Source organism: Rutidosis leptorrhynchoides, chromosome 3, assembly GCF_046630445.1.
Source record: "Rutidosis leptorrhynchoides isolate AG116_Rl617_1_P2 chromosome 3, CSIRO_AGI_Rlap_v1, whole genome shotgun sequence".
NCBI classification, from domain to species: domain Eukaryota; kingdom Viridiplantae; phylum Streptophyta; class Magnoliopsida; order Asterales; family Asteraceae; genus Rutidosis; species Rutidosis leptorrhynchoides.
The window spans coordinates 323570525-323587504 of record NC_092335.1 but is presented as its reverse complement, the minus strand read 5'-3'; positions in this window follow the sequence as shown (position 1 = coordinate 323587504).

Sequence of the window (16980 nt, the reverse complement as noted above, 5' to 3'; positions counted from 1 at the left end):
CCATTCTCACTTGTGTTAGTGATTATTGGTTAGTTCGAATACGGTTTGTGCTTGGAAGTGCATTTGGGTCGAAATTGCACTAAGGGTCGAATTGGGTGGTTTGTAAATCCATCCTAATTGTGTTGTGATATTTGTGATAATGGAATAGGTACTTTCCATTGACGAGTTGCGGATTACTTGGAAGCTTTCTTCAAGACTTCAAGGTGAGTGATAATATCCTATGTGCATATGTATGTGTAGGATGGGTGCGGGTCGGGTGAAGTGATTCTCGGTTATAGAGCTCACTTCACATATAGGTGGACTTGAAGGACTTGTGTATAAGTCCAATTGGCACGGTTGTGCGTTTTGGTTGACCATCTTTGGCGAGGTGCACATTTTGTGTGCACATTATCACACATGGTTGTGATTTGGTTGTTATAACCCTAATGGCGAAGGGTTGATATGGTTGTGTTGTGGATGACCCCGATGTGGTGGATTTTATAATCCCGTGACCGTGGGCTTTAGTAATGAGAAATGAATCTCGGGTAGTGCGGATTCATGGTGACTCGGGTTGTTCGGTCACCTTATTGAGGTAGTGGATCTCGGGTAGTGCGGATTCACGATGACTCGGGTTGTTCGGTCATCTTATGGTTGAGAAGTGAATTTCGGGTTGTGCGAATTCACAAGGCTCGGGTTGTTCGGCCAATGTTCGTGTGATTGAGGTTAAGGGGTTAACCTTGTGTATTATTATTATTGTGTTATATTAATGTGTTGTTGTGTTGTAGCTAACCCTCCGGGTGTAGCTATTTGGCGATGTTTACTTTGTCGTTGGTGGACTATCTTTTGTGTTGTATCTTTAGCTCATTGCTTAGATCGTACGGTATGCTTAGTGTAGATGCTTTATACTTGGATGCTTCGGTATGCGGTATTTGTTTTGTGTGGCGTATTCATTTTATACATATATATGTATGTAGTATATTATCATTCACTAAGCATTAGCTTACCCTCTCGTTGTTGACTCTTTTTATAGATTGCATGCGGATGGTGGCTCGGGTAAGCGCGAGGACTAGAAGACTTGCATAGTTGCTTTAGTGACTTGCTTTTGGATTGTTTAGGATTGGGTAGTGTATTCCCGATCGCCATGCTCGGCTTTGTTTTGTATTAAAATCTTAAAGTCGAAAATTGTATTTTTGGTACTTAAGGTGGTAATATGGGTCGATGTCGGACCCACTCCGTAAACTTAATTTTATTAATTAAACGTGCTAGTTTTATATATATGAATTCATGGTTGAAAGCGTTTTGGCTAAAAATGTCGGGAACTAGTCGAACATTTTCGTTAAATTGACTTCCGGGGACAGCGGGCTGTCCAGGTGGTTTGGCGCGCCGCGCACCCACCTGGCGCGCCGCGCAATTGAACTGCACCAGAAATTTTTTTTTTGTTGTAAAATTTAACGGGAATTGTCGTGGTTTGGTTTGGGTTGTTACAATATCACATAATATTTACATGTTAATAATATATAGTTTCCAACAAAAAAATGTTAAGCAATCGTTTTTGAAGAAAAACACGGTCGAAGTCAGACTCACTAATGCATCCTAACAAACTCAGTAAGACACACTAATGCAATTTTCTGGTTCTCTAAGACCGTCGCTCGGATACCAACTGAAATGTCCCGTTCATATTGATTATAAACGTTCCATATTAATTGATTTCGTTGCGAGGTTTTGACCTCTATATGAGACGTTTTTCAAAGACTGCATTCATTTTTAAAACAACCATAACCTTTATTTTATCAATAAAGGGTTCAAAAGCATTACGTAGATTATCAAATAATGATAATCTAAAATATACTGATTACACACGACCATTACATAATGGTTTACAATAGAAGTATATTACATCGACATATGTTTCTTGAATGCAGTTTTTACACAATATCATACAAACATGGACTCCAAATCTTGTCCTTATTTTAGTATGCAACAGTGGAAGCTCTTAGTATTCACCTGAGAATAAACATGCTTTAAACGTCAACAAAAATGTTGGTGAGTTATAGGTTTAACCTATATATATCAAATCGTAACAATAGACCACAAGATTTCATATTTCAATACACATCCCATACATAGAGATAAAAATAATTCATATGGTGAACACCTGGTAACCGACATTAACAAGATGCATATATAAGAATATCCCCATCATTCCAGAACACCCTTCGGATATGATATAAATTTCGAAGTACTAAAGCATTCGGTACTTTGGATGGGGTTTGTTAGGCCCAATAGATCTATCTTTAAGATTCGCGTCAATTAGGGTGTCTGTTCCCTAATTCTTAGATTACCAGACTTAATAAAAAGGGGCATATTCGATTTCAATAATTCAACCATAGAATGTAGTTTCATGTACTTGTGTCTATTTTGTAAATCATTTATAAAAACATGCATGTATTCTCATCCCAAAAATATTAGATTTTAAAAGTGGGACTATAACTCACTTTCACAGATATTTCCTTCCTCGGAAATAAGACTTAGCCACGGATCGATTCACGAACCTGTAACAAATATGTATATATATATCAAAGTATGTTCAAAATATATTTACAACATTTTTAATACGTTTTACTGTTTTAAAATTATTAAGTCAGTTATCCTCGTTAGTAACCTACAACTAGTTGTCCACAGTTAGATGTACAGAAATAAATCGATATATATTATCTTGAATCAATCCACGACCCAGTGTGTACATGTCTCAGGCTAGATCACAACTCAAAGTATATATATTTTTGGAATCAACCTCAACCCTGTATAGCTAACTCCAGCATTACTGCATATAGAGTGTCTATGGTTGTTCCAAATAATATATATACATGGGTCGATATGATATGTCAAAACATTTGCATCCGTGTATATGGTATCCCAAGATTACATAATATATTAGAATACATGTATAATATAATATAAGTTAGCTAGGATATGATTTGTATGGATTTGTTAAACATTTCCTGTAGCTAAAATAATCAAAAAATATCTAATCTTGTTTTACCCATAACTTCTTCATTTTAAATCCGTTTTGAGTGAATCAAATTGCAATGGTTTCATATTGAACTCTAATTTAAGAATATAAACAGAAATATTTTAGATTTATAGTCTAAAATTTAAGTTACATGTCAATTACTAAAGAGGTAGTCATTTTCGTCTAAAGAACGACATCTTGATGACCATTTTGTAAAACATACTTTCACTTTGAGTTTAACCAAGATTTTTGGATATAGTTTCATGTTCATATGAAAAATCATTTTCCTAGAAGAAAAACTTTTAAATCAAAGTTTATCATAGTTTTTAATTATCCAAACCAAAACAGCCCCCGGTTTCACTACAACGGCGTATATCCGATTTTATGGTGTTCATCGTGTTTCCAGGTTTTAAATCATTAAGTTAGCATATCATATAGATATAGAACATGTGTTTAGTTGATTTTAAAAGTCAAGTTAGAAGGATTAACTTTTGTTTGCGAACAAGTTTAGAATTAACTAAACTATGTTCTAGTGATTACAAGTTTAAACCTTCGAATAAGATAGCTTTATATGTATGAATCGAATGATGTTATGAACATCATTACTACCTCAAGTTTTCTGGATAAAACTATTGGAAATGAGAAAAATGGATCTAGCTTCAAAGGATCCTTGGATGACTTGAAAGTTCGTGAAGCAGAATCATGACACGAAAACAGTTCAAGTAAGATTTTCACTCGAAATAAGATTGTTATAGTTGTAGAAATTGAATCAAAGTTTGAATATGAATATTACCTTGAATTAGAAATATAACCAACTATAAATAACAAAGGTTCCTTGATCTTAGATGATTACTTGGAATGGATTAGAAAGCTTGGAAGTAGACTTGCAAACTTGGAAGTATTCTTGATTTTTATGAAACTATACTTATGGAATTTATGAAGAACACTTAGAACTTGAAGATGAAACTTACGAGAGATCAATTAGATGAAGAAAATTGAAGAATTAAAGTGTTTATAGGTGTTTTTGGTAGTTGGTATATGGATTATGTAACATCCCGCGTTTTTCCGTTAAATTTAATTTTAACACCGTCTTTTTTTTTAAACATAATCTTTCGTATTTAAATTAATAGTTTCCGTGAGTAACGTTCATTATATTCCCGCTATTTAATTTTGACATCACCCGTTTACTCGAGCGTTTTAAAAATATTCGTTTGGTTAATTCCCGCACCCGACTACAAACATGAGGGACTTAAGTTGACAAGTGGGCAAAGTGGTGACTAGGTCAACTAGTCAACCACTTCACCTCCTCCATCCATTTCCATCCATCTCCCTCATCTCTCTTTCTCTCTAGCAAGAACACACACACACAACACCCAATTCAATCATTCATCATCTAAATTCGATTTAGGAGGCTTACAACAAAACAAATTACATATTTGGAATCCTCTCTTCATCCTCTACAATTTGATACCAACTTCATCTCGTTTGGGTAGCATTTCTAAAACTCTAGATTTCTCTAAATTCGTGTTTTTGATTTGAAATGGTGTTAGTTAGTGTCTATGGCTCAAGTCTAACATGAATATATGTTTGGTTTGCTCGATTTGTTGTTTTTGGAGTAACTAGCATGAACTTGAAATGAGTTTGCTTAATCCTTGATTTTGGATGAGTTAATGTTGTTAGATTGTTAAAGTGCATGTTTTAATTGTGTTACTAGTATCACTAGCTTCGTTTTGATGCGTAGGTTGATTAAGAAAACTTCAAAAACATGAATATTGATTTTGTGATGTTTGACTAGGGTTTGATAGTTCTTGACATGAACTTTTGATGCTTGAATGCCATGGAATGTTAATTGTTAGTGATTAGTTGTAATGTATGCTTAATTACCTTCGAAACGGCATATCGTATGTGTAAATTGGATTCCCGAAACTTAAAATGCAATTGATGAACTTGAAACTTTGAAAATGGACTTTTAAACGATCACTTGACGAGAAATCGGTTATGGAAAATGTTGTTTTTGTTTGATGAAACATGTTTAGTTGTGTTCCTTGTCAAAAGAGCTTTCCAACGGTATAAGATACGCTTCCTAATTGTTTACGGTTTGAGTTTTGCGTTTGTTTGAAATTTTACCAAGCCTTGAACAAGTGAAACAGGCCAGGGACCAGGCCACGGCCATTGTCGCGCCGCGGAGCAATTTGTCGCGCCGTGGCCCAAAGGGTGATTTTAGAACATGTTTTTCAAGCTTTCTGACCTTCAACATAGGCATTTGTCGCGCCGCGGAGCAATTTGTCGCGCCGTGACAATTGCCTGTTTCATCCGAACTTCAGCAAACTTGTTTTGGCCATAACTTTTTGACCGTAACTCCGTTTTCGATGAATCAAATATCGTTGGAAACGTAATAAGATTTCCTTTCTAATGGTAAGGTTTTGAAATGTCAACTCAAACTTTATTACAATCGTTCTAACATGCTTTTATACTTGATTCTTGCATGAAACTTGACAACGTGATTCACATGCTATACTATTCGAGTCGTAACGAGCCATAGGACTAATTGAACACATTTCACCCGACCTTGTGTCGTAACCGGTTAATTGATATAACTTACTTGTTTAGGTCAAGGCTAAGCAACTTTCATGCACACGTTTACTTGTTGAAGTACTTTTATACTCGTGCACTCGAGGTGAGATCATAGTCCCACTTTTACTCTTTTTGAACTTATATTTGGGATGAGAAAACATAAACGATTCTTTTGAACTAAGTGAACACAAGAACGGAAAAACAAACATTCTACATACGAGTTTAGAACAAAAATCCTCAATTCGATTATCATTAGTTACACTTGCCGGGTGTAAGCGAGAACTTATGTTATATGGCCATATGGGTTGACAACCCTCATCTTTGACGGTTCGCTACCGTCTACGGATGAAATATATTTTCGAGAATCAGTGTTTGTTCTAGCACTAAGTGATGGGGTATACAATGGAAGGAATGTTAAGCTTTGATAATTGGGTGCTCGTGAAACAAACTTTTGGAATGTATTACTATTATTTCATTGATGCAAATCTTGTGGTTCACTTGTACTTACTTACTTAAACCTATGATTTCACCAACGTTTTCGTTGACAGATTTCTATGTTTTTCTCAGGTCATGCACGATATGTGAAACATGCTTCCGCTTACTATTTGATACTTGCATCCGATGTCGAGTATACATGCATTTCATGGAGCGTCTTTTGACTTTACTTTAAACCGTGTCGCCTAGATTTCAATCGTACTTATAACGTTGTAACTTAACTTTTGGTTGAACAATTCTTGTAAACTTTGAAACAATCTTTATTTTGAAATGAAGGCGACATATTTTGGTCAAACGTTATCTTAAAGACTTATAATCAGGTAATGGGACCCACGTAGCCGACGCCGTCACTTGACGATTTGTCGGGGTCGCTACAGTTGGTATCAGAGCTGGTTTAACCTCAGCCGTAAAGGTAGTCACGCGCGCCGGCTGTCAGGCCGGGCACTCATACGGACTATGCTTTTTGGCGGGTTAATCGTAGAGGGGGTTCTCACAGTGTTACCTGTGATGAAGCATTGGCTCTTACCCCTTGCGATCCCTTGGAATTTGAGGGTTGGCAGTTTGGCAGAAATGCGGGCCGTAAAATCAGTGTCTGAGGTACACTCAGTGGTCACCAAGCGGTTAGCTGGAAAGGCACTGGGTGGGTTTCTACCCCATCTGTCGTTACAGTTGGTATCAGAGCCTTGGTTGTAGGGATTTAGAGTTCATTTGTGTCCACCCCGAGTCATAGGGTACATAGGTGAATCTAGACTACAACCGGCATATAGACTGAAGTAGGAATTATTTGACAAATTGTGCATTTATACTCGAACTCTTCTATCATATCTAACTCGTATTCGATCTTGATCTTACGTTGATAAATTTTGTTGATGCGCCACCTTGACTTTATGAAGTAATGTTAAATGCACATGAGAATCAGGGTAATATAATTTCCGGGATTATATTACGGTGATTCACATGGACGTTCCGACATTATGACGTAAAGAATTTAAGGCGAGTCAAGGAAAATTTTCTCTCTATCCTTATTCCATACTGTGGTTAGTATTGTTGAAAATACTAACCAACGATATTCTTGTGTCATGAAGGAACAATGGCTCACCAAGGTCAACACAACACTCCTCTCGAAACTCTTGAACAAGCTCTTCAACGAATGATAACCACCGCCGTGGGTACGGCCGTGGCCGATCACTTTTCTAACAACAACAATCATGGAGCCGGTAATTCAAGCGAAGGTTGCTCCTACAAGAACTTCATGAAGTACAACCCTCCCACTTTCGATGGAACCGGAGGACCGGTTACTCTCACCCGATGGTTTGAACAAATAGAGACCGTTTTTAACACAAGCGGCTGTCGAGACCAAGATAAGGTCAAGTTTTCCACCCTCACTTTCACCGGCATTGCTCTCTCGTGGTGGAACAAGTATGTACAATCAGTGGGTATCGATGAAGCCCTTACACTCTCTTGGGCCGAATTAAGAGAAAGAATGATCACCGAATACTTCCCGCGCGACGAGACTCGAAGGCTCGAGCAAGGGCTAAGGAATTTGAAAACGGTCGGGAATGACCTCGGAGCTTATAATCAACGGTTTACCGAACTAGTCTCAATGTGTCCGAATCTCATGGCTCCCGAATCACTAAGAGTCGAACTTTACATGGATGGCCTCCCTAAGGGCATTCAACACGGGGTAATGGCATCCCAACCCACTAACCTACAAGAAGCTTTAGCAAAGGCCCACCAAACTTTAGAAACGGTAACTGAAATGGAAGCACCGGCACCCATGATCGAGAACCAATCGAGCGGCAATAAAAGAACATGGGAAGCCTCTCAATCAAGCAACCACAACAATAAAAACAACCCCGCCAAGAAGCCTTTCGCCTCCAACGACAAGAAAGGCTATACCGGAAAACTACCTTTTTGTAACGAATGCCACAAGCATCACTTTGAAGGATGTGGCAGGTTTCGCCACCGGCGCCAAGGACCCGTCGCTCGAAAGATGCCCAACGCACACAGAACGGGTGCTTGCTTCGAATGTGGCCAACCGGGTCATTTTAGGAATGTGTGCCCAAATAAGAAAATCAACCCCAACGCACGCCATTGAACTTTCAACATCGACACCTAGGATGCCCGAGACGACGATGGACTAGTCACGGGTACGTTCCTTCACAACAAACCATATATTTCATACTTATTCGATTCGGTTACCGCTAGACGTATTACAACCGAGGCTTTGACTTGTACTCTTTACATTCCACCTTTTTCCCCTAGATACTACTTAGGCAATTTAAGCGACCAATGGATAAATATTGTGAGCCTATAAATTTTATTGGAGGATATACGTTAAGAATTATGACTTGACGCCTATAGAACTAGGGAGCTCGAAACCTATTTGTTAAGGAGAAATTTTTCCCCTACAATTATGTATAGAATATTGTGAACTAAGTAATTTTCGGTTGGAAACCGATACCCTCTTCCTCGTATCCACAATTGGGGGTTAAGGGAGACGAGTTTTCCGAACTCGCAACGTTTGTTGTAAATCTCTCTTAGTACCATTCGATTTATTTAGGACTCTGTCCGTATTCATGAACCTCCTAAACCACGTATGCAAACTTATCTAGACAAATCTGTTATCGTATTTATAGATGACATCTTAACTCATTCAAGTAAAGAAGGAAAACGAACAACATCACCATCTTAGTCTCGAACTTTTGAGAAAAGAGCAACTCTATACCAAATTCTCCGAGTGAGAATTTCTGTTAAACGAAGTCAAATTTTCTAGACCATGATGTTAATGGTCAAGGCATTACAATCAATCTCGAAATCAAGCCACACGTAATCATGAAACTCTCTCAACTCAGACTTGTATTCGTAAAATCCTAGATCTCGTCTATTTTTACCGAAGATTCATTCCTGACTTTTCTCGTGTTACACGACTTTTAAACTCGTTAACTCACTAAGGAAAACTTTAAACCTCTTCATGTCTGAGCCTTGAATGTGATTCTTCACACCAACCTTCCTAGCTAAATGCGTATAGCACTAGATGGAACTCAAACATGGAAATATTTCTACTTGAACGCCGAAAGGCATACTCTCTCGTCTCAAAAATCAACATAACTAAAATTCGTTATTTTGCACGAAGAATTCGAATACTAAATTGTGGATCCGATCAATTTTCTCGTCATCCCGTACCACACTACCTACCTCTGTTATTTCACCGTCACCGTCTGATATTACTGGGATTTAAGATAACACACAATCCAACGATACTTCACTCTTCTTTGACGTAACGCCCTTGTGTTTCTGATAATCGGTCAACTATTATTCAACCCCGAACTATACAACTACGTGTACTACCTCGTTTCTCTTTCAGACTTCAACTTTTGACAACTAGAGGCACGTTATGGCAACCTCGAGATGTAAACTCATCCTATTCTAAGTCCTCATTTCACTACTATCTTTACCGTTCGCATTTCCGTTTAAAGAAACTCCTTGTAACATTTCTCCATGGATAGAGAAACTCCTCATATTACATAAGTATTCGCCACGAGGGTGAATAGTCCTAACGAACATTTTTTTCGAACCCTAACTGACTCGTTCAAACATATCTTAAGAGATTCTATTCCAACACGGTGTATCTTTGTTAATTATCCCGTATCGAAATACTCGTTTCACTTCTAGTTTTACAAGAAGCCTCGGGACCGCGTTTAGACATGAGTACCGCGTACCATCCACAACCCGACGGACCGAACAAACATGTGATTTAAACCTTGGAAACCATAATACAAGTTTGTATTACCAACTTCAAATTTACTTGAGAAAAGTATTTTCCTTTAACCGAATCCTCGTACTACAATGATTTTCATTCAAGTTTTAACGTCACTCCTTTTGAAACCACATGTGACCGGAAACGTCATTCTCCCTTGTCGAACCAAGTAAACGATGATCAATTCACCGGGGCCGAGGTTGTTCATGAGCAACCGAGAAAATTTATTCATATTCAGGTAAAACCCTACGCGACTCGTAATCACCAAGAGCTACGCCGATGTTAGACGTAAACATTTCAAATTCCACGTGGGAAACCGCGTCACGTTAAGAGTCGCACCTTGGAAAGGTGCAATCCGTTTCGGGAAACGTAGGAAGCTAAATCCGCGATATTTTGATCCTTTAAATTCTTGGGGTGTTTTGGACCCGTCGCTAGCCGTTTAGACTTTTCCGACTCATTTTGGGTCTCCGTTTATCCTACATTCGATGTATCAACTCAAAGACGTGTTTTGCGAAACGAGAACTTGTTATCTCCTTTGATGAACTCTCTATCGACGATAACCCTCACTTCCTAGGAGGACCGGTTGAAACCATAAATCGTGAAGCCAAACCTTAAAACATCGTATGATCCCGACCGTCAAAATTCGTTGAAATACCCTAGAACGTACTTCTCCCTCACTCGTAGAATTGGCAACGCAAGATCTCGAGGAAGATTCAACAACTACTACTTCCAACTAAATTTCGGGACGAAATTTCTTTTGAGGTGTGGATAATGTAACATCCCGCGTTTTTCCGTTAAATTTAATTTTAACACCGTCTTTTTTTTTAAACATAATCTTTCGTATTTAAATTAATAGTTTCCGTGAGTAACGTTCATTATATTCCCGCTATTTAATTTTGACATCACCCGTTTACTCGAGCGTTTTAAAAATATTCGTTTGGTTAATTCCCGCACCCGACTACAAACATGAGGGACTTAAGTTGACAAGTGGGCAAAGTGGTGACTAGGTCAACTAGTCAACCACTTCACCTCCTCCATCCATTTCCATCCATCTCCCTCATCTCTCTTTCTCTCTAGCAAGAACACACACACACAACACCCAATTCAATCATTCATCATCTAAATTCGATTTAGGAGGCTTACAACAAAACAAATTACATATTTGGAATCCTCTCTTCATCCTCTACAATTTGATACCAACTTCATCTCGTTTGGGTAACATTTCTAAAACTCTAGATTTCTCTAAATTCGTGTTTTTGATTTGAAATGGTGTTAGTTAGTGTCTATGGCTCAAGTCTAACATGAATATATGTTTGGTTTGCTCGATTTGTTGTTTTTGGAGTAACTAGCATGAACTTGAAATGGGTTTGCTTAATCCTTGATTTTGGATGAGTTAATGTTGTTAGATTGTTAAAGTGCATGTTTTAATTATGTTACTAGTATCACTAGCTTCGTTTTGATGCGTAGGTTGATTAAGAAAACTTCAAAAACATGAATATTGATTTTGTGATGTTTGACTAGGGTTTGATAGTTCTTGACATGAACTTTTGATGCTTGAATGCCATGGAATGTTAATTGTTAGTGATTAGTTGTAATGTATGCTTAATTACCTTCGAAACGGCATATCGTATGTGTAAATTGGATTCCCGAAACTTAAAATGCAATTGATGAACTTGAAACTTTGAAAATGGACTTTTAAACGATCACTTGACGAGAAATCGGTTATGGAAAATGTTGTTTTTGTTTGATGAAACATGTTTAGTTGTGTTCCTTGTCAAAAGATCTTTCCAACGGTATAAGATACGCTTCCTAATTGTTTACGGTTTGAGTTTTGCGTTTGTTTGAAATTTTACCAAGCCTTGAACAAGTGAAACAGGCCAGGGACCAGGCCACGGCCATTGTCGCGCCGCGGAGCAATTTGTCGCGCCGTGGCCCAAAGGGTGATTTTAGAACATGTTTTTCAAGCTTTCTGACCTTCAACATAGGCATTTGTCGCGCCGCGGAGCAATTTGTCGCGCCGTGACAATTGCCTGTTTCATCCGAACTTCAGCAAACTTGTTTTGGCCATAACTTTTTGACCGTAACTCCGTTTTCGATGAATCAAATATCGTTGGAAACGTAATAAGATTTCCTTTCTAATGGTAAGGTTTTGAAATGTCAACTCAAACTTTATTACAATCGTTCTAACATGCTTTTATACTTGATTCTTGCATGAAACTTGACAACGTGATTCACATGCTATACTATTCGAGTCGTAACGAGCCATAGGACTAATTGAACACATTTCACCCGACCTTGTGTCGTAACTGGTTAATTGATATAACTTACTTGTTTAGGTCAAGGCTAAGCAACTTTCATGCACACGTTTACTTGTTGAAGTACTTTTATACTCGTGCACTCGAGGTGAGATCATAGTCCCACTTTTACTCTTTTTGAACTTATATTTGGGATGAGAAAACATAAACGATTCTTTTGAACTAAGTGAACACAAGAACGGGAAAACAAACATTCTACATACGAGTTTAGAACAAAAATCCTCAATTCGATTATCATTAGTTACACTTGCCGGGTGTAAGCGAGAACTTATGTTATATGGCCATATGGGTTGACAACCCTCATCTTTGACGGTTCGCTACCGTCTACGGATGAAATATATTTTCGAGAATCAGTGTTTGTTCTAGCACTAAGTGATGGGGTATACAATGGAAGGAATGTTAAGCTTTGATAATTGGGTGCTCGTGAAACAAACATTTGGAATGTATTACTATTATTTCATTGATGCAAATCTTGTGGTTCACTTGTACTTACTTACTTAAACCTATGATTTCACCAACGTTTTCGTTGACAGATTTCTATGTTTTTCTCAGGTCATGCACGATATGTGAAACATGCTTCCGCTTACTATTTGATACTTGCATCCGATGTCGAGTATACATGCATTTCATGGAGCGTCTTTTGACTTTACTTTAAACCGTGTCGCCTAGATTTCAATCGTACTTATAACGTTGTAACTTAACTTTTGGTTGAACAATTCTTGTAAACTTTGAAACAATCTTTATTTTGAAATGAAGGCGACATATTTTGGTCAAACGTTATCTTAAAGACTTATAATCAGGTAATGGGACCCACGTAGCCGACGCCGTCACTTGACGATTTGTCGGGGTCGCTACAGATTAGATATAAAGGATATGTAATTTTGTTTTCATGTAAATAAGTCATGAATGATTACTAATGTTTTTATAATTTTATGAGATATTTCATGCTAGTTGCCAAATGATGGTTCCCACATGTGTTAGGTGACTCACATGGGCTGCTAAGAGCTAATCATTGGAGTGTATATACCAATAGTACATACATCTAAAAGCTGTGTATTGTATGAGTACGAATACGGGTGCATACGAGTAGAATTGTTGATGAAACTGAACGAGGATGTAATTGTAAGCATTTTTGTTAAGTAGAAGTATTTTGATAAGTGTCTTGAAGTCTTTCAAAAGTGTATGAATACATATTAAAACACTACATGTATATACATTTTAACTGAGTCGTTAAGTCATCGTTAGTCGTTATATGTAAATGTTGTTTTGAAACCTTTAGGTTAACGATCTTGTTAAATGTTGTTAACCCATTGTTTATTATATCTAAAGAGATGTTAAATTATTACATTATCATGATATTATGATATATTAATATATCTTAGTATGATATATGTATAGTTAAATGTTGTTGCAACGATAATCGTTACATATATGTCTCGTTTCAAAATCATTAAGTTAGTAGTCTTGTTTTTACATATGTAGTTCATTGTTAATACACTTAATGACATGTTTAATTATAATTTATCATGATTAAACATAGTGTACCAATATCTTAATATGATTCATATGTAATTAGTAAGACGTTGTTATAACGATAATCGTTATATATATCGTTTCGAGTTTCTTAATTCAATAAACACAATTTTATGTACATAACTCATTGTTAAAATACCTAATGAGATACTTACTTATCATAATATCATGGTAACTATATATATAATCATATATATGTCATCATATAGTTTTTACAAGTTTTAACGTTCGTGAATCACCGGTCAACTTGGGTGGTCATTTGTCTATATGATCCAATTAATCCAGTCTTAACAAGTTTGATTACTTAACATATTGGAAACACTTAATAATGTAAATATCAATTTCATTTAATATATATAAACATGGAAAAGTTCAGGTCACTACACATTAGATTCCCATGACGCTTGCTAGTTAAAGCTTTTGGAAGATGACCTAGTGTTTTTGGGTAGTTTAGCCCCAAACCATGCTAGGGTGTAGTTTGGATTAAAACTATCATTTTAAAGGGGTCGAACTTGTATTACATTTGATTAATGGCCTTAGTGCCTTTTGTAAACATTAAACTTGTTGTACGTTTTAATGGGTTGTATGGAATGGTTTATATCATTCCAATGGCACGTTAATGATTGTTACTAAAAAAAAATTATCCGGTTGAATACGGGTTGGGTTGTTTCACTTAGATGTCGAGTATACATGCATACGTGGAGCGTATTTTGACTTTACTTAAATTGTGTCGCATAGGTTTCATTTGTACTTAAACGTTGTAATGTTACTAGTTGTCGAACTACTTTGTAAACCTTGAAACATCATTACATTTGAAATGAATGCGACATATTTTGGTCAAACTTTGTTTTAAAGACCTATGACCACGTAACGGGACCTAAGTTAACGGGACCGTCAATAGCGATTTTGGCGGGTCGTCACAGATGGTATCAGAGCGTTGGTTATAGGGATTTAGAGTTCATTGGTGTCAACCCCGAGTCATAGGGTACATTAGTGAGTCTAGACTACCACTGGCATATAGACTTGAAGTAGGACTTGCTTGACTACTTGTACATTTATACTTGAACTCTTCTATTCATATCTAAGTCTTATTTCATCTTAATCATGTTGTTTGATTTGATTGACACGCCATCTTGACCTTATGAGGTAATGTTAGATGAACATGTGAGTTAGGGTAATATAATGACCGGGATTATATTGCGATAACTCATGTGAACATTCCGACATTATAACATAAAGAATTGAGGGCGGGTCAAGGAAAAATTTTCTCTCTATCTTTATTCCATATCACGATTAGTATTATTGAGAATACTAATTAACGATATTCTTGTGTTTTTAAGGAACAATGGCTCGCTGAGGTCAACGCAATACTCCACCTAAAACTCCCTAACAAGCTCTTCAACGAATGATAGCCACCGCAGTAGATGCGGCCATGGCCGATCACTCCTCCAATAACAATAACAATAACAACAACAACAACTATGGAGCCAATAATTCAAATGAGGGATGCTCCTACAAAAATTTCATGGGGTGCAAACCTCACACTTTCGATGGAATCGGGGGACCGGTTGTTCTAACCCGATGGTTTGAGAAAACGGAATCCGTTTTTAGCATAAGCGGTTACCGAGACCAAGACAAAGTCAAGTATTCCACCCACATTTTTGCCGATATCACTCTCACATGGTGAAACATGTATGTGCAATCGGTGGGTACCGATGAAGCCCACGTACTCTCTTGGGTACCGATGAATCTCTAGTGTAAGGATTTTGCCCCCAATTCATTGAATAAATGTTGTTTGAATGAAATACATCAGCAAGTGTTATTGTGTTAGCTATAGATCCATTGCTATGCATTTATTTTAGGCTTTACTTTGTTTACATAGATTGTGTAGCTTTTCTAAGTGATTTGATTAGTGAAACAAATTGTGCTTCAACACTTTAAGTGATCTAGACAACTAAATTAGGAACTTCAAGTGATTATGTTCTTAGTTTATGTTGGTTTTCAATTGGCCTATAGTCAACATAGTGGTGTTTGATTGTCCTAAGTGATTTTAATAATTGAAGAATCACTAAGTAAGATGGTATTTCGTATCACAAGAACTATTTAACTTCCTTGACCCCCTAAGGAAGTATCTCACAAATCAAACTTAAAGATACAAATAATAAGCATAAAGTTTACAATATAATTCTACTTAGTGTAAGTAGAATATCTCTTTCTCTCATATAATCTCTCCATAGATATGTTATTGAGGCTTGGATGATCAGTTGATATGACTTTGAAAAAATGTGGGAAAGAGGTAGTCTTCTATTTTGGCAAAGTGGTGTATTTATATTCCAAGAAAATCTTGACAGACAAAACTGCGGATGATCCACGGTCGACCGTGAAGTCAACCGCGGTGCCTTCTGTCAGCTTTTCAATATATCCGTCGGAGCTCCTTTTTCTTTGAATTTTTGGCTTCTTTACCCAATATAGAACTTTCAAAAGATGCTTAATACACCTAGAAGTTAATTCCATTACTTCTTTGATCTTGTACATATGCATGGAGGTTGACATGTGCTAGCTAAAGAGGAAAGTCTAATGTCCTTGACCATTGTCATTGATTTCCTAAAAAGTTAAATGCAGATTTTTGTCCCTTGACAAACCACTAGCATCCAAACTTCATTACCCAAATCTTTAAACCCTTATCTTCATCTTTGATGGAAGTATATTGCTTCATTGGTGCTTGTTACAAGTTAATTAGATTTGTTTGAATCTATTTGGGAATGCTTTGACAGTTGCATTAATCATAAAGAGATAAACTGTTACATTCCAAACCTCATATCCCATGCCACAACACTCCAATTTTAATTTCCCAAGTCTTCTCTATTTTGTCAACTTATGAGTGGAAGTATCTATCTTCATTGGTGGCTTGCAATATGTCAAAGATGACCATTTTAACACTAGTGAAGAATTCTTGAAAGTTACACTAATCTTCCAAGTTAATTATACTTAACCATGTAGGTATAGTTTCAAGGATTAATAGGAGAGCATCTCTTTAGTTGGGACTTAATGACCATCTTAATCATGTCTACATTTATATTATATTTAAAAAGAATGACTTGCAAAAGGACATTCAGCAACACTTTGATGGAATTTAACAAGTACATAAAACATGTTCTTATAGTTTACATAATTGTAAAACCAATTTGAATAAGAGTTTTAGCAAGCGGAAGCATTATGTTAAGTTCATGTTTATATGTTTAGCCATTTAGTTAAATTCCATGTTAATATCAAGTCTTGAATAAATGCTTACATATAAGAACAAGTAGAGA